The following is a 14,970-nucleotide window of genomic DNA, read 5'->3' on the forward strand; positions in this document are numbered from 1 at the left end:
CGTTTAAAGTTCTAAAATGTTGGTAGGTACATCGTTCCAAGTTGTTGGAGTTTGTTAAGCTGCACCTTGTTTCCAGAGGACAACCAACTACATTAATTCGAGAGGTACGTGTTTGCTATCTGATCATAATTATCAAATAGAGAAAATATTGCGAGTTGTGATCTGATAAGGTTTTCCATATTCTATATACACAATACACAGAACACATTAATGACAAAACACTTTACTGAAAACACAAATAGAAACAGAGTTCCGAAATAAGACAAAAGCGGCATCTAACGTGACGGTTTATACGGATGTCAATAAATTACCGATATTAGAACTCCGGAAAGAAGGAGGAAAGATAGAACTGTAATACAACGTGTAGGAAGTCCGAAGATAGTGTTTCAAGAAGGACCGGCGAGATATTTCCCTCAAGTCCGGTGCAACAATCGTTCACGTAAGATTTTCCATCGATTTTACAACTAGATGAAGAATTATTAAAAAGGCAGGAAAATTGTTCTAGTAAAGTAGCAGAATCTGTAGGATCTTATAATAGTAATGAGAAAATAGAAACAAAGTTCCGAAATAAGACAGAAATGGCATCTAACGTGACGGTTTATGCGGATATCAATAAATTACCGAAATTTAATTAAAATCGGCTTATGACATAATCGGATTTTTTGATGAATTTGATAACGCATGTCAAATTGCTAGCGTAACAGAAGAGGAAAAAAAAGAGCTATTGCCAAGCGTTTCTCGTGGAACAATGGCTTAAGTTGTTTCTTAAACGAAAGAATCTAGCGGAAATTACGTATAAAGACTTACAGGAACAGATAGCTAATGAATTTACCAATACGAATATAACAGTAGATGTTGAAGAGAAGTTAAGGGGAAGATTACATCACGAAGACGAACCTATTATCAATTACATTTATGACACCATGTAATGTGTGAACGGTTAAATTCCAAGATGACGGATAAAAAGAAAATAGCTATTATTGTTGGTTGATTCCAACGATATTCCATGGAGAAAGTGGGTACCAATGCCTTTTCCATGATAGATAAGTTTGTAGAAGACTTGCAAATAATTGAAAAGAATAAATTTAATTTGGATAAGAGAATAAAGAGAGAAAGGAGGAAAGTTACTATAAAAGATCTAGTTAAGAAAATCAAGGAACAGGCAGATAGTGAAGATAGGGATTCGGATGAGAGTAGAGTAATTCTTAGAAAGGAATTGCGTAGTAAATCGGAAACAAAGATGAAACAGGAACAACCGAGCTTGACCCAATTAACGCAATTGGAAAAGAGACTAGAGGAACTTCAATTAGCATTGTCAGCTAAGGTTAATTACAATGAAAAACAATCAAACAAAATGGTGATAGGAATCAACGGTTCGAAAACAATAGAGGTTTTCGAAATCGCGGAAGAAACCAGTACCGAATTGGAATAACCAAAATAGGAATCAGGATTGAAGTAGATTGAATAATTATCCAGGAAATGGCAATTATCGAAATAATTACCGTGGTAATAGAGGTAATGACTGGAGAAATAATCGGGGTAGACATAATAATTACTGGCAAAACAGTAATTCATCTACAAATATGTGTTGTCACGGTTCGGCACAATAAAATGAACAACAACCCCGATATATTCAGGTTGTTCCTAACCAAGTAAATGGAAGAACGTTCAATTCGAAACCAGAATTAAAACTAAATACTACTATAAATGGGAGAGGCACATTTACAGGAAATAGGAACAGTAAAGTTAGAGAAGTAATAGCCTCAATTAGTCAATATAACAGCATGAGTTATTTGCCAATAGATATATAAAATAGAGAAGTCAGAGCATTGATAGATAGAAGTCTCAAATTTCAATTTTAGATGAGAAACTAATTCCACCTGCTGCAAAAGTAACGAAACAAACGAAAATTAAGGGAGTTACTCAAAATGTGTCAGTAATTAATAAAATAGCAATAGTGAAATTTAGAGTCGCTAATCAAACTTTTCATTTACCATTTCGGGTAATCAAGAACTTCCCGTGTCAACTTTTGATTGGGAATGATTTCTTGAAAGCTCAAAATTGTAAAATTGACTACGGAAATAATAAATTATTGATTCAGAGATTTGGCAAACATCAATTAAGAAGAGAAACTAATGCAGAAACGGTTTCAGTTTCATATAATACTGGAGTTGGTGTAAAAGTTTGTATGAAACCGAAATGGATTTTAAATCAGAAAGTGAAATTATATCCAAGGAGCCGAATGGTAGTTGAAGTTAATTGAATAAATTCTTGAAATGGAAACGAATATTTATTAGAGTCCAACAAAGAATTAGAGAAGCAATTTAATATATTAACACCACGAGTTCTGTTGTCTAAAAAATAATAAATTAGAAATTGTAAATCCGGCTTGTAAACCAGTAACTTTGATACGTAATTTAAGAATTAGAAAGGCAGAGGTGTGCAAGAGTGAACAAGAATTGCGAGATGAATGGTTATCTCATGAACATATCGATAAAGTGTTAGAGGCTAGACAAAATTTTGATAGATCACACATTAACTGTAGAAGTCAGACCATACCTGTAATTAAGAAGACGATAGAAAAATTGTGCCATGGCTATGCTGATATTTTGCATGGAAAGGGAATGAATTGGGAAGAGTTAAACATTTCGAACACCACATTAAGCTTGAAACAAAATTTCCCTTCAGGCATCAGCAATAACCTATACCAATAGCTTTGAAGGATAAGGTTAAGGAGCTGATTAATATCTTGTTAGACCAAAACATCATAGAGGAATCAAATAGTTTGTATAATTTGCCCATGTTATTTGTGAAAAAGCCATCAGGAGCGATAAGAGCTTGTTTGGACGGTCGCTGGCTCAACCGCCATGTGAGGTTCCATAGCATCGCATTACCACCCATACACCAGACATTAACATGTATAGGGGGCACAAATAATACTCAATTTTGGACGTAAAAGCGGCATATCTTCAAGTTCCCATCACGGAGGAGTCAGGTGACTGCACTGCATTTAACATCCCAGGTGTTGGAGCCTATGCCTATAAAGTTTTATTTATGGGGTACGTGCAATCACCGGCAGTGTACATGGAAATTATTTCGATGACGTTAGCAAATGTTAGTCCAGAGGCAGTATCGTATTACATGGACGATATATTTGTATACACGAACGAACTGTAGAAAATAGTGGAGGTGCTGAAGTCAATTTTCCGGAGATTAAGAAATTACGAGTTGAAACTGTCAGAAGAAAAATGTAAGTTCGTAGAAGAAAAGGTATTGGCGTTAGGACACGTTGTGAGCGATGCCAGATGCGAGATTAGCTCTAAAATTGTTCAAGCGATCAAAGTTTTCAAGCCACCGAAGTCTCCGAAGGAATTGGAACCATTTGTTGGGTTGACGAATTACGAAAAAAGTTTCGTAAAAACTATGCTGAAATTGCTGCTGTATTTTCACCGTTGTTGAAGAAAGGTCACGTTTGTGTGAAAAGAAGAACATCAGGAAGGTTTTGTGAAGCTGAAAGAGGCGTTGCTTGAGGCACTACTTTTGGGCTATTTCGTGAAGAGTTGAAGACACGGGTGTACATAGATATTTCAATGAACCCAATTGGAGAGGTATTAACGCAAAAAGGGAGAACTGGAGATTGGACCTCTGTAGCATATTACAGCAGAGTTTTGAGGCAACAGGAAAAGCAGAAACACATCGTTGAATTGGAAATCCTTTTGGTAGTGGACTCGTTTCAAGCATTTAGCTACTACTTATTTAATAAAAGGTTCGAACTTTGGGCGGACAGCCGTTGTCTGAAGTATTTGCAAACCACACCAAAATTATTTCCAAAGCTGTTGCGTTTAGGTATTGAACTAGCCCAATATAATTACACGCCAATCCATGGTCCGGGAGAAAAGAACCCGAGTGATCTATTGTCGCATAATATGACAATTAAACCAACTGAGGATGACATAGAAGTAGATGCATTGCCAGTTAACCAGAAGATCTTCAAGTGTTTTTGACATTTTATGAGAGCATAAATGTGGGGGAACAACAGCGGAAAGATGCATTTTTTGGCCCGATTATGAAACCGGTTGAAGATCCGGATAGAACCGACATGAGAGATGGAAAAAACAATCTGGATGGTATACGATAAAGGATGGTAAATTTTATCTAATCCAGAAGATGGCATGTGGTATGAAGTTAATATTATGTATCCCGCTTTCTCTTAGGGAAAAAGTGTTCAAGAATATTCACTGTTCCGTATACGGCGGAGGTTACTTTTCATATGGCAAATGTTGTAAGAGAGCATTAAGAACTGTTCATTTCCCCAATATGAAAGAGTTTTTTTTTATGAAAAAGTAAAGGAATGCATTAGCTATCAATTCAGAAGAAGTCAAGAAGGACTCAGTTTCATGCGCAGACCTATCCTAATTATGCAGCATTTCAATTCGTAACCCTTGACGAAATTGGACCATTTTAGGATCGATATATTATAGGAATAAATAATTGTTGGTGTTTGTAGACAATGCAATACGATACAGAACATTACAAGATCTTCCGGCAATCGCCGCAGAAATTATCGTACAAGTCATATTTGAAGAGATAATTACAAAACATAGGGTTCCCGAATTTCTTAATGTCGACAGATTGTCCAGCCACCGGAGTAAAATAATGGAGGAGATGGCTGAGAGATTCGGAATGAATCTTCATTTTGCTAATAGTGATGCACATTATTCCGTTGGGGCATAGGAAGGAGCAATTGGAACCATCCAACAGATGATGAAGCATTACATTAATAAAGAGTTTACGAATTGGGATGAGGTTCTACCCAGTATAATTTTTACGATGAATACTCAGATAGATGATGGAAAGAGTATTCACTGTATAATCTGTTGACTGGAATGGAACCTAGGACATTTTTCGAACAAGAATTGGATATACCGTGTGAAAATGTGGATAATGAGACTAGGATACAAACCGTTAGAGAAGCACGAAAGTTGGCATATCGGAATTTACAAAAGAAGATTTAATCACAGAAAAAACAGATCGAGAAAAAGTGTGACCAACCAAGTTTTGAGATCGGTCAGGAAATTCTGATCAAAGATATGCCACGAGCTGGTATTCCAGGCTATTTTTGCGGAAGATACAATATAAGAGGCACTATACTAGAGAAAGTTAATAATAACTCATATAGAGTTAAATACGAAACATCGAAAGGTGAGAAAAAAGTAGATACAGTAGATATTAGGCGAATTAAACCATTTATAAGTTCAAAGAAAGACAAGGAAGGTGAAGAAGAGGAAGACTGTGATTCAGATAATGATGATTAACAAAATAAATTAGGATATGGAAAAGAATGGAATTTTGGATTTTTTTAGGTAGGAAATATTAATATAAAATAAAAATAATCTGTGCACAATGCGTGTTTATGGGTGACCAGTCAGAAAGGCGGCTGGTACTCAACCAAAGCCTCATCAATATCTGACTAAATGCAGATATTTTAACATTCTGAACCGATAAATATGTATTGGTCACAGAAATTAGTGTATATTTTAAATTAGGGTATATGAATAATTAGAAAAAAATTATATTTTTAAAGAATTTCGCAAAGAATAGTCTTCAGGTGTAGCTAGTTAAAGAAATAAATAAACAGTTAAATAAACTCTAAAAATAAAAATAAATAATTACATTGAATAAATAAATAGTTGCTAATATAAATAAGCAGGAATAAAAATAGTATCTCGATAATTCTAATTAATTTCAGTGTTCATTCGGAAGTCGAATGAGTAAAAATAATACATTGTCCAGAATTATTTGGAACGGGATTTCATTTATGTTGGTGAAAGCAGAAGATATAGACCACCACCAACAGGTAACGTTGCGAGAAATTGTATTAGCATTGGTGCAGGGTGCGTTTGCTGTGCTCGCATCTAATGTAGTGTTTATGACCATACGTATGCATTTGAATTTTCGTCAAGCTGTACCAATACATGAAGTTTGTTCTGAGACATATGAAATTTTAAACGAATATGCTCTAAAAGAAAAGAATTTCGGTCTAATTTTATAAATTCCATTCCTTGTATTTTGTTTGTCAAAATGGTAGTGCTATATGAAAACAAAGAAACAGAAATAAGCCTTCTATTTTAGGTTTTCTTTTTGGACTTTCATCGTTAAGACGTTCAACGAATAATTTTGTACATACACAGCAACTGACATCTTCGATTAACAAATTAACTCAACATGAGAAAGTTTTAACCACGTAAGTCACAAATTTAAAAGAATCATTGAACTCTGAAATAACAGTAGGTCATGGAATTATAATAAAAATTCAACAAGTGTTACAAGGTGTTAAAAATATATTACAGGAAATGTATTGTTACCTACATCAGGCCCAACGACAGATTTTGGCAAATTTATTTTCATACTTGGTGCAGGAAAGAGTAAATAAAATTATGAGCGATATACTGAGCAATCAATTGTCGTATCATATTTTAACGAATGAAGATGTAAAGAGATTTGTAAACATGCACGATATTTTGAAACACTCTATATAGAGATCAGATGTAGGGATGTTTTATAGAATGTCGACTATCTATTTAATGCGGTATAATTATGAGGATGATAATCTCGATTTGCTGTTACAGACACCTGTAATTTGTGATAATAGTATTTAAGTAATGTACAAAGTTATGTCTATGGGTTATTTGAATCAAAATTTTCGAATATTTTATAAATTACCGAAGGTAGTGTATTTAGCTAATGGAAAATACCACACACTAGACAGATCTTTAAATTTAAGAGCTTTTTGTATTTGTGTATAGTTATTACACTCGATGACGATGCTAAATGCTTGAATAATATAGTATTTAACAAGCCATTAGCGAATTGTCAACAAAGTTCAGAGAAATATTTAGGCGGAGTTTTATTTGAATATACACACGCTGGAGTAATATATTCATCATTGAAAGAAGGATATTTAACTAAATTAGAAAATCATCAGGGAATAACATCAACTAAATTAGAATATGGTAATAACAGACCCTATTTTGTAAATTACAAGGATTTTGATCGTATAATTATTGGTGAGTTGGCAATACTACCAAATCATTAATGTAAATTTAATAAAAAATAAGATAAACAGGTAAATTTAATAGGCAATTGGTCGGAGAAACAATTAAATTTTTCATTACGCACACAAGAGCTTCATACACAAACCGATCTTTTTTTAATTAAAAGACTAGATTAATGTGCCTTAATTTGTTGCTACAACTGAGTATATTACGTATGTAATAATTTGAATAATGATTGTGTTAATACTAACGATAATAGCATTAACAGTGTTGTAAAGCAATAAGGACTATATAAAGCAATTAGGAACTATAAAATTCAAAAAGAAAATGCATAAGACGTAACAGAATAATAATAATAATAATAATAATAATAATAATAACATAAAATGCACCTGAATAAATAAATTACTTGATATATTGCTGAAAAGTCTGTCTTAACCTTTGTTTAATATTTCGTGTATATATACGTAGATCTGTTTGTAATGTTATATATTTCAAGATTTAAGACTAAGTTAGGTAGAGATAATAGTATTTCAGGTATTCTTTTTTCAATGTCCTAATGGTGCGGGATGTAATCTTTCTAATGCCATGTTATGGCAAGCTCAATAACTGTACCTGTGTCATTAGAATTTACTTTGTGTCTTTACATGTTAGATTCAAACCCACTGTGCCACTACATCGCATTATTACAGTTTGATAGAAATAGATATTAACTCAATTTCTTAAGTGCTTAAAGTCTCTAGTTCATGCTATAATTATTGATAAAACAAACATGTTTTGCCGTTCAATTAGGTATCAATTTCAAATGTGTAGTCAAGATGTTATTTGTTATTTTAGTTCTGGTAGATTAATTATTTGTAATCTATTTTAAAGTTTAACTTCGTTCTCAATATTATATACATGTTGCCCTTATATCCTAGAAAGCTAATAAATGACCAATAACCATGTGCACTTACACATTTTTTTCATAATTGAAATAAATTGTTAAACAATCAGTTTTATGTTGTTTCCAACAAATTTTGTTTGCCACACATACATCCTTTTAATACAAAGAGATTCGTGTATAAAGCGGTCACAAATAATTCGTTATAGCTTATGCTTGTCCGAAGATAACTATCGACTGAAAGTAAATGAGTACATGAACGAAATTGGATAGTGTCTTGATTTCTACAGCACAATATAACACTCCGCCGTGAATTTTCGTCTTCACATTTAGATGGTACTATTGGCATATTAATACCATATGCAATACAATTTTGTGGATATTCGCCAGCAATATCAACATAAACATATATATTTTGACTTTACATATAATTTTGATTTCCCGTGCATCGGAAATACTGTGCAAAATTATCACAGAACGAGTGGAAGGAAAATCGAAGAACGGCTATCAGACGACGAGTTTGGAATAAGGAGGAAAACGGAATTAGGGGAAGCAAAACCGAGTCTACGGTTCATCATTGAACAGTACACCAGAATAAATAAACCATTTGTGGATATAGAGAAATCTTTTGACAAGGTAGATTGAAATATCATGTTCAAAGTGTTGAAAAAACTGGAGTTGGATTACAGAGACAGAAGAATGATATAACAGCTTTAAAATAACTAGGCAGATGGTATAGGAAGAGATCAAATGGAAGCGGGATACATAATGGAGTAAAGCAAAGATGAGCATGTTCACCTCTCCTTTTCAACATCTCCATTGAAGAATTTATGAATAAAATGGATAGGATCGAGAAAGGCGTAAAGGTAAATGGCCATGTTTATTGTTGACAGTCAGGTTTATTGTTGACATAGCACTGATAGCTGAGAAGAGAAACGTTTCTTGCAGGAAACACTTGCAAACTAGAACAATGTAGTGGAAAACACTGGAAAGGAAGATAAATAGGAAGAAAACATATATGAAAATGTGGACAGGAACAATACAGAGAGGGGCTATAAAAAGAGTAAATCTAAAGCGTTCTCCTATTTAATAAGTCAAGTATTCTCGGATGGATGTATTCAATAAAACACAGGATAAAGAATAGTGCAAGCTAAATAAGTATGGAAGAAAGAGCCGCTGACATCAAGAAATGTGTCGCTGGAAATGATTCGTCAAGCCAATGGTGTGGACGAAGGGACTTACGTGTCAGACTGGTAGACAATGAGATAAGGTGAATTATCCAAGCTGGAAAAAATTCAAATGTGGTTGGGGTGCAGAATCATGCCCATATAATAGGCCAAAAGGAAATATGTACGAAGAAGCACTAAAGGAAACTAACGAAGGTTGAGAGATCACGAAGGTGGTAGAAAAGGAAGGAAGAGCGTGTTTAGGAAGCTTATTTGGTAATCCGTTTGGACAACCGTGCTGAGAGAGGGAAGGGCAGAAGACAACCTGGAATAATAAAACCAAGAATAGAATATCTAAATGCAGTTACGAACAAAGATCTTATCAAAGTATAAAACAACTCACCCACGAGAGAGAAAAGTTTCAAAATTTCCCTTTGTGCACCAACATATGACTGAAGTGAAAAAATATTTTAGTGTACTGCCTTAAAAATAAGATATTTGACTTTCTCCAAATATTGCTGAATTTGGGCAAGACCTACAAATTTGTTGGCAAGACAAGGAACACCTAAAATTGAAAATACTTAATTTTGAGATACTATTTGCATTACTGAAAGAACTAAATAGACAAGACTGAAGTATAACTTAAAATGTTTTTATCTATGATATTAGTTAACAATTGAACCATATTGAAGTAGTTTCTTCTAGGTAGACGAACCAATGTTTCACCTCTCAATATATTCAACTTTATACTACTGAAGTGAGAAGCTTTGTCAGCTTAATGCATTTATCTGATATATATCAGCATTAAGTTGGTGAAACATTTCATTATTAAATTTAAATGTAACAATTGTTTTCTTTATCCTACATACATATTCTTAATCATACTCATAATTTCTAATCATATTTTGCATTTACGGACAAATATAAAATAATGCAAGACTTCTCAAAATGCTTAGTGTAATATCATACTATTATATTCATATTCAATCCTGGAAAGATAACTGAAAACCTTTATATGTCATACGGTGTTACGAAAAGTCTGTTATCATATCTTACTCTTATTAGGCATACAAGCATTACGTGAAAAATATGGATTCTAAATATGTTCTAAGATAAACACGATCTTCACATTTACGTTGGAAAGCGGATTTTATCTCATGGTTTAAAATGTGTTGAGTATGCGTTTAACACTTATAGCACGGAGCGTTGAATCATTACCTATTGCACGTTTCCCGTACAGCATGCGGTGATAGTACTTTTGTCCCTATAACGTATGTTTTACATTTTAAATGGATTATAACGGACGTACTCGACATTCGTCACTACTACATTGAAGAGAAGTCTTCCATTAGCCATACAGCCAACATGTCACCACTAGGAATCCAGTGTTCCTTCTTCCTAATTGAGCTCGACGTTTATATTTTGGTAATATGGCTTCCACACACATCCATGATTATGTGGATGCTGAGAATATTGTAGGTGTGCTTGGTGAACTATCAGCATTTGACGTAAGTCACATTGATTTAGAAGGAGATGAAGATCAAGACTTTCTGTTACGATGGAGTTGCGGAGAAAGCAACAGTAGTTCTGGGTTGGGTGATGTTAATCCTTGTTGCTGGATGATCCATGTGCAAGTTCTTCACATAGGAATGTACAAGAAAGTGACAGAAGGTGGTCCACTCGTGATGTCCAACCGTATTTTCCAGTTTGCGAAGAAACGGTAGTGTTTATCGTTGGTCTTTATCCTTCATGTACTCCGTTAGATTGTTTTTCTAATTTACGTTTTGAGCAGATATGTTCAAACATGTGGAATTTGAATGAAATCTTTATGCTCCTTATAAACTTACGGTATTATTTTTTGGGGTTATTCTACTGAATGTATTAGCACGTTTCGCTTACAAAAGAAAGCACTAAGGGTTGTGTTTGGATTGTCACCAAAATCTTCTTGCAAGCCTATCTTTCGAGGACAAAAAATATTACCATTACCTTGTGCGTATCTATATAAAATTATCTTGTTTACCGTAAGTAACAAACACTTATTTATTGAAAACAGTAACGTCCATAAATACAATACTCGATTCGTTAATAATTTGCATGTTATCCCCCAAAATTTCTCGTTTTTTCAAAAAAGTGTATATATTAACTGTACAAAAATTTTCAATAAGTTACCTGACTTTCTAAAACTAAACAAATCATATTCTATGTTTAAATCGGATCTTCACGAGTTCTTAGTAGATAAATGTTACTACTCGGTAAATGAGTTTTTTGAAGATAATGTATAAATGTTTTTTTTTCCTTTGTAAATTATATTATGATTGTATAAGCTTATAAAAGTCATAGTTATGTATGTATTATTTTATCTAAGTTTTTTTCTATACCATATATGTAATTATTTTGTAATTTTGACAACTGTATGCGTGCTCGAGAATACTCTCATTTGTATGCAAAACAGGCAAATGAATAAATAAATAAATAAATAAATAAATGGAATTGCTGCATCGTGAAGGAAAATTTAAACCATGTTCTGTATGGCACAAGTAGGTTACAGTAAAAAAACTAATTCTAATTAGGACATTTTTATACTAGTGAGAAGAGAATGTATTATATGTGCCAAATATTATGATATAATTACTAACAATACGTTTCAGCACATTTGGAATTTTTTTTGGCAATAAGATGATACTAGTACGGTTTCAGTCATAAAATACCATCTTTGTAAAACTATTTATAGTTTAGAGAAGGTAGAGATCCATCGTTTCAAAGACTAGTACAGACATTTTCATGGGTAGAGAGAACTAAGATAGCACATGGGGCTAAAACAGCAGAAAAACCTCCCCAGTCATAACATTAAACTTAAGGCCCGTCCTGCGGGCTAAAATACAAACAACGTACGGCGTTCGGGCATAGTGCCATAAATGTTATTACTAAATTTGTAATGCTCAGGAAAGAAATATTTATAAAGTGATTTTGTAGTTGACAAATCGATTGCAATACATTAATCTCCTTGGCAACACTTAGTGCAGGAGAAAGCAGAGAATGGCCAAAAGCTTTGACAATACTTCTTCGTATTGATTTGTTTGACTCTCATGAAGAAATATACAGTTAAGAGTGATTGTGATAGTATCATAGTTTGGCATTTATAGTCTCAACAGTGACATTTATTACTGGAGTCTAGTATGTTTAATTCATAATATTAACATTTTATTGTTTCGAAAATGCTGCTACCATGTTCTGTATTGCAGATATGATGGTGATTTATCAGATTGTACTATAATATTATTATATGCTCAAAATAAAGGTACTCCCTTCACGATACTTAATAATACAATTATATGGATACAATCATCCTTTTTTTAGAAAGAACCCCGTACCTCATCTTGTTACAGTACTTATTTTGTTATAATATATTGAGAAATTGTGTATTTGATAATTTTCATTTAAGACAAAGTGGTACTATACGTACAATTCTTATGATTTCAGGGTATGGACGAAGAGATTTTTCAGGTAAGAATTGTTTAAGTACACTTATTCTTTTTTCATAAACCTATCCTAGCTACGCCACTAGGATTTGCGATTTTTTCTATTGATAACCGTGAACGTTCAGCTATTAAAGATAACTGACGAACGAAACAAACAAACAAAAAAAACTTCTTCGTACCATTCAAATTCGAATATTATTTTACATTTTAGGTTAAAATTCAAGGTTCACCCCTTTAAGACTATTCTGGTATATGAAGTTCATATTATAGATTTCCTAATGTCTTGTGATTCGGATTTGTTTATATAATGAACTTCGTGGGGGAAATTGTGTAAATTATGATATTTCACATCGAATATAATGTGTAGCCTATCTATATAGGATCGTTTTGTACTCAGAGTTATGTGTATAATTAATGACGGGATACCTTAGATGCTGGCGTGAGAGGTAAATATATTGATTTATATTGAGAGGTAAAACATTGGTTCGTCTACCTAGAAGAAACTACTTCAATATGGTTCAATTTTTAACTAATATCATGGATAAAATACATTTTAAGTTATACTTCAGTTCTTGTCCATTTGGTTCTTTCAGTAATGCAAATAGTATCTCGAAATTAAGTATTTTCAATTTTAGGTGTTCCTTGTCTTGCCAACAAATTTGCAGGTCTTGTCCAGGTTCAGCAATATATGGAGAAATTCAAATATCTCATTGTTTACGACAGTACAGTAAAATATTTTTTCTCATTTCAGTCATATGTTGGTGTTCAAATGGAAATTTTAAAACTTTCCTCTCTCGTGGGAGAGTTGTTTCATACTTTGATATGATCTTTGTTCGTAACTGCATTTGGATATTCTATTCTTGGTTTTATTATTCTCGGTTTTCTTCTGCCCTTCTCTGTTGATAGAGGGAAATGAGAGAAATGTGTACCATAGGTACTTCGACGAACAGAATATGTGTCAGTTACGATTAGTAACGTAATCTTATATATGTGTATAAGAAATGAAATGAAGTGAAATGCATGGGCACCAGAAAGGATGATTCGATAATAGGTATGATATTACAGCTCATATGAGAGTACAAGACATAACTCGTATAATTACTTTAAATATTTTCATATATGAGATAAAAACTCATTTCTAACCATTTCAATTTTTTATCTTTTACTGATCATATTCCCTCTGTCAACACGGTTGTCCAAACGGATTACCAAATAACCTTCCCAAACGCGCTGTTCCTTCTTTCTCTATCACCTTCATGATCTCTCATCGTTCGTTAGTTTCCTTCAGTACTTCTTCGTACATTTTTCCTTTCGGCCTATTATATGGGCATGATTCTGCAAGCCAACCACATTTGAATTTTTCCCAGCTTGGATCTCAGCGTCTACCAGTCTGACATGTAAGTTCAGTTTTATTAGAAAGAGGAAAAGAAAGAGTGAGGAAAAGGAAGTAGAGGAAAGGAGGAAAAAAGAAAGGAAAAGGACACTACATGTAAAGGATTACTGCATAATTATAGAAATATGGTAAGGGAACTTGAATAATTATTAAGAGGTGATTTATGTTCGAAGGTTATTACTTGAGGATCAATTCTAATAAATCTCGAAGAGACAATTGATCCCTCATACTACTCCAACCTGGATCCAGCCAACTGCACTAGTGGGAATTGTAATAACCCAGCCCAGGTGAAAAAATTTAATTCAATGGTTTGTCTATTATTTTGAAATGTTAAATAACCTATATCCAGTATGTAAATATGTATAATGGAGATCGAATACATATCAGCCACGAAAAAAGTTAAATTAATGTATTTATTTCCCACAAATAAAAATTTTGAGATTTTTGAAAAGACTGTAGTTATTCAAGCTCATCGTGTTATTTTGGCTTCCCTCCCAGAGAGGGTTTCAAATATTTCAAAATTAATTATCTTTCATGTCCTCCGTCAGATACTAATACATATAACATTCTATTACACACTTATTATAAACACTTTCATAGTAAACCAATATTAAATACTACCACTTAAAACTAAATTGATCATTCATTCACACACACACTGACATATATACATAACACCGTATCGTCATGGATGAAAAAAGTTTAAAGAAATCATCTAAGTACATTTATTATATCTATTCAAGATTTTAACACAGAATTTTATAGACATGCAACATACATATAATTAAATCAATAAATACACGAGGTTGAACAATAGCAATCCAAGGATATGTAAGTACATATATTTATAGACGTAATAACAGACAGATTGAAAAGGAAGAAAAATTATATTTTTATTAAAGTTTTCTTATATATAAGTCCTTGAAGAAGTATAGTATACAATATGAGGAGTGAAAGATAAAAAAATTGAAATGGTTAGAAATGAGTTTTTATC

The 14,970-nt window shown here is 33.0% G+C and overlaps 1 long non-coding RNA gene across 4 annotated transcripts in view; it reads left to right on the forward strand.

Moving 5' to 3' along the window:
- LOC145683318 (uncharacterized) overlaps window positions 1-14,970 on the forward strand; it is a 456,400-nt gene that overhangs the window by 373,669 nt on the left and 67,761 nt on the right. For all 4 annotated transcript variants that reach the window (XR_014131036.1, XR_014131035.1, XR_014131033.1 and 1 more), the window contains one exon: window positions 12,585-12,608. This is a non-coding gene — a long non-coding RNA (uncharacterized LOC145683318). The remainder of the gene's footprint in view (window positions 1-12,584; window positions 12,609-14,970) is intronic.

The sequence above is a fragment of the Thermobia domestica genome, chromosome 4 (genome assembly GCF_964235325.1).
Source record: "Thermobia domestica chromosome 4, izTheDome1.hap1.1, whole genome shotgun sequence".
NCBI lineage: Eukaryota > Metazoa > Arthropoda > Insecta > Zygentoma > Lepismatidae > Thermobia > Thermobia domestica.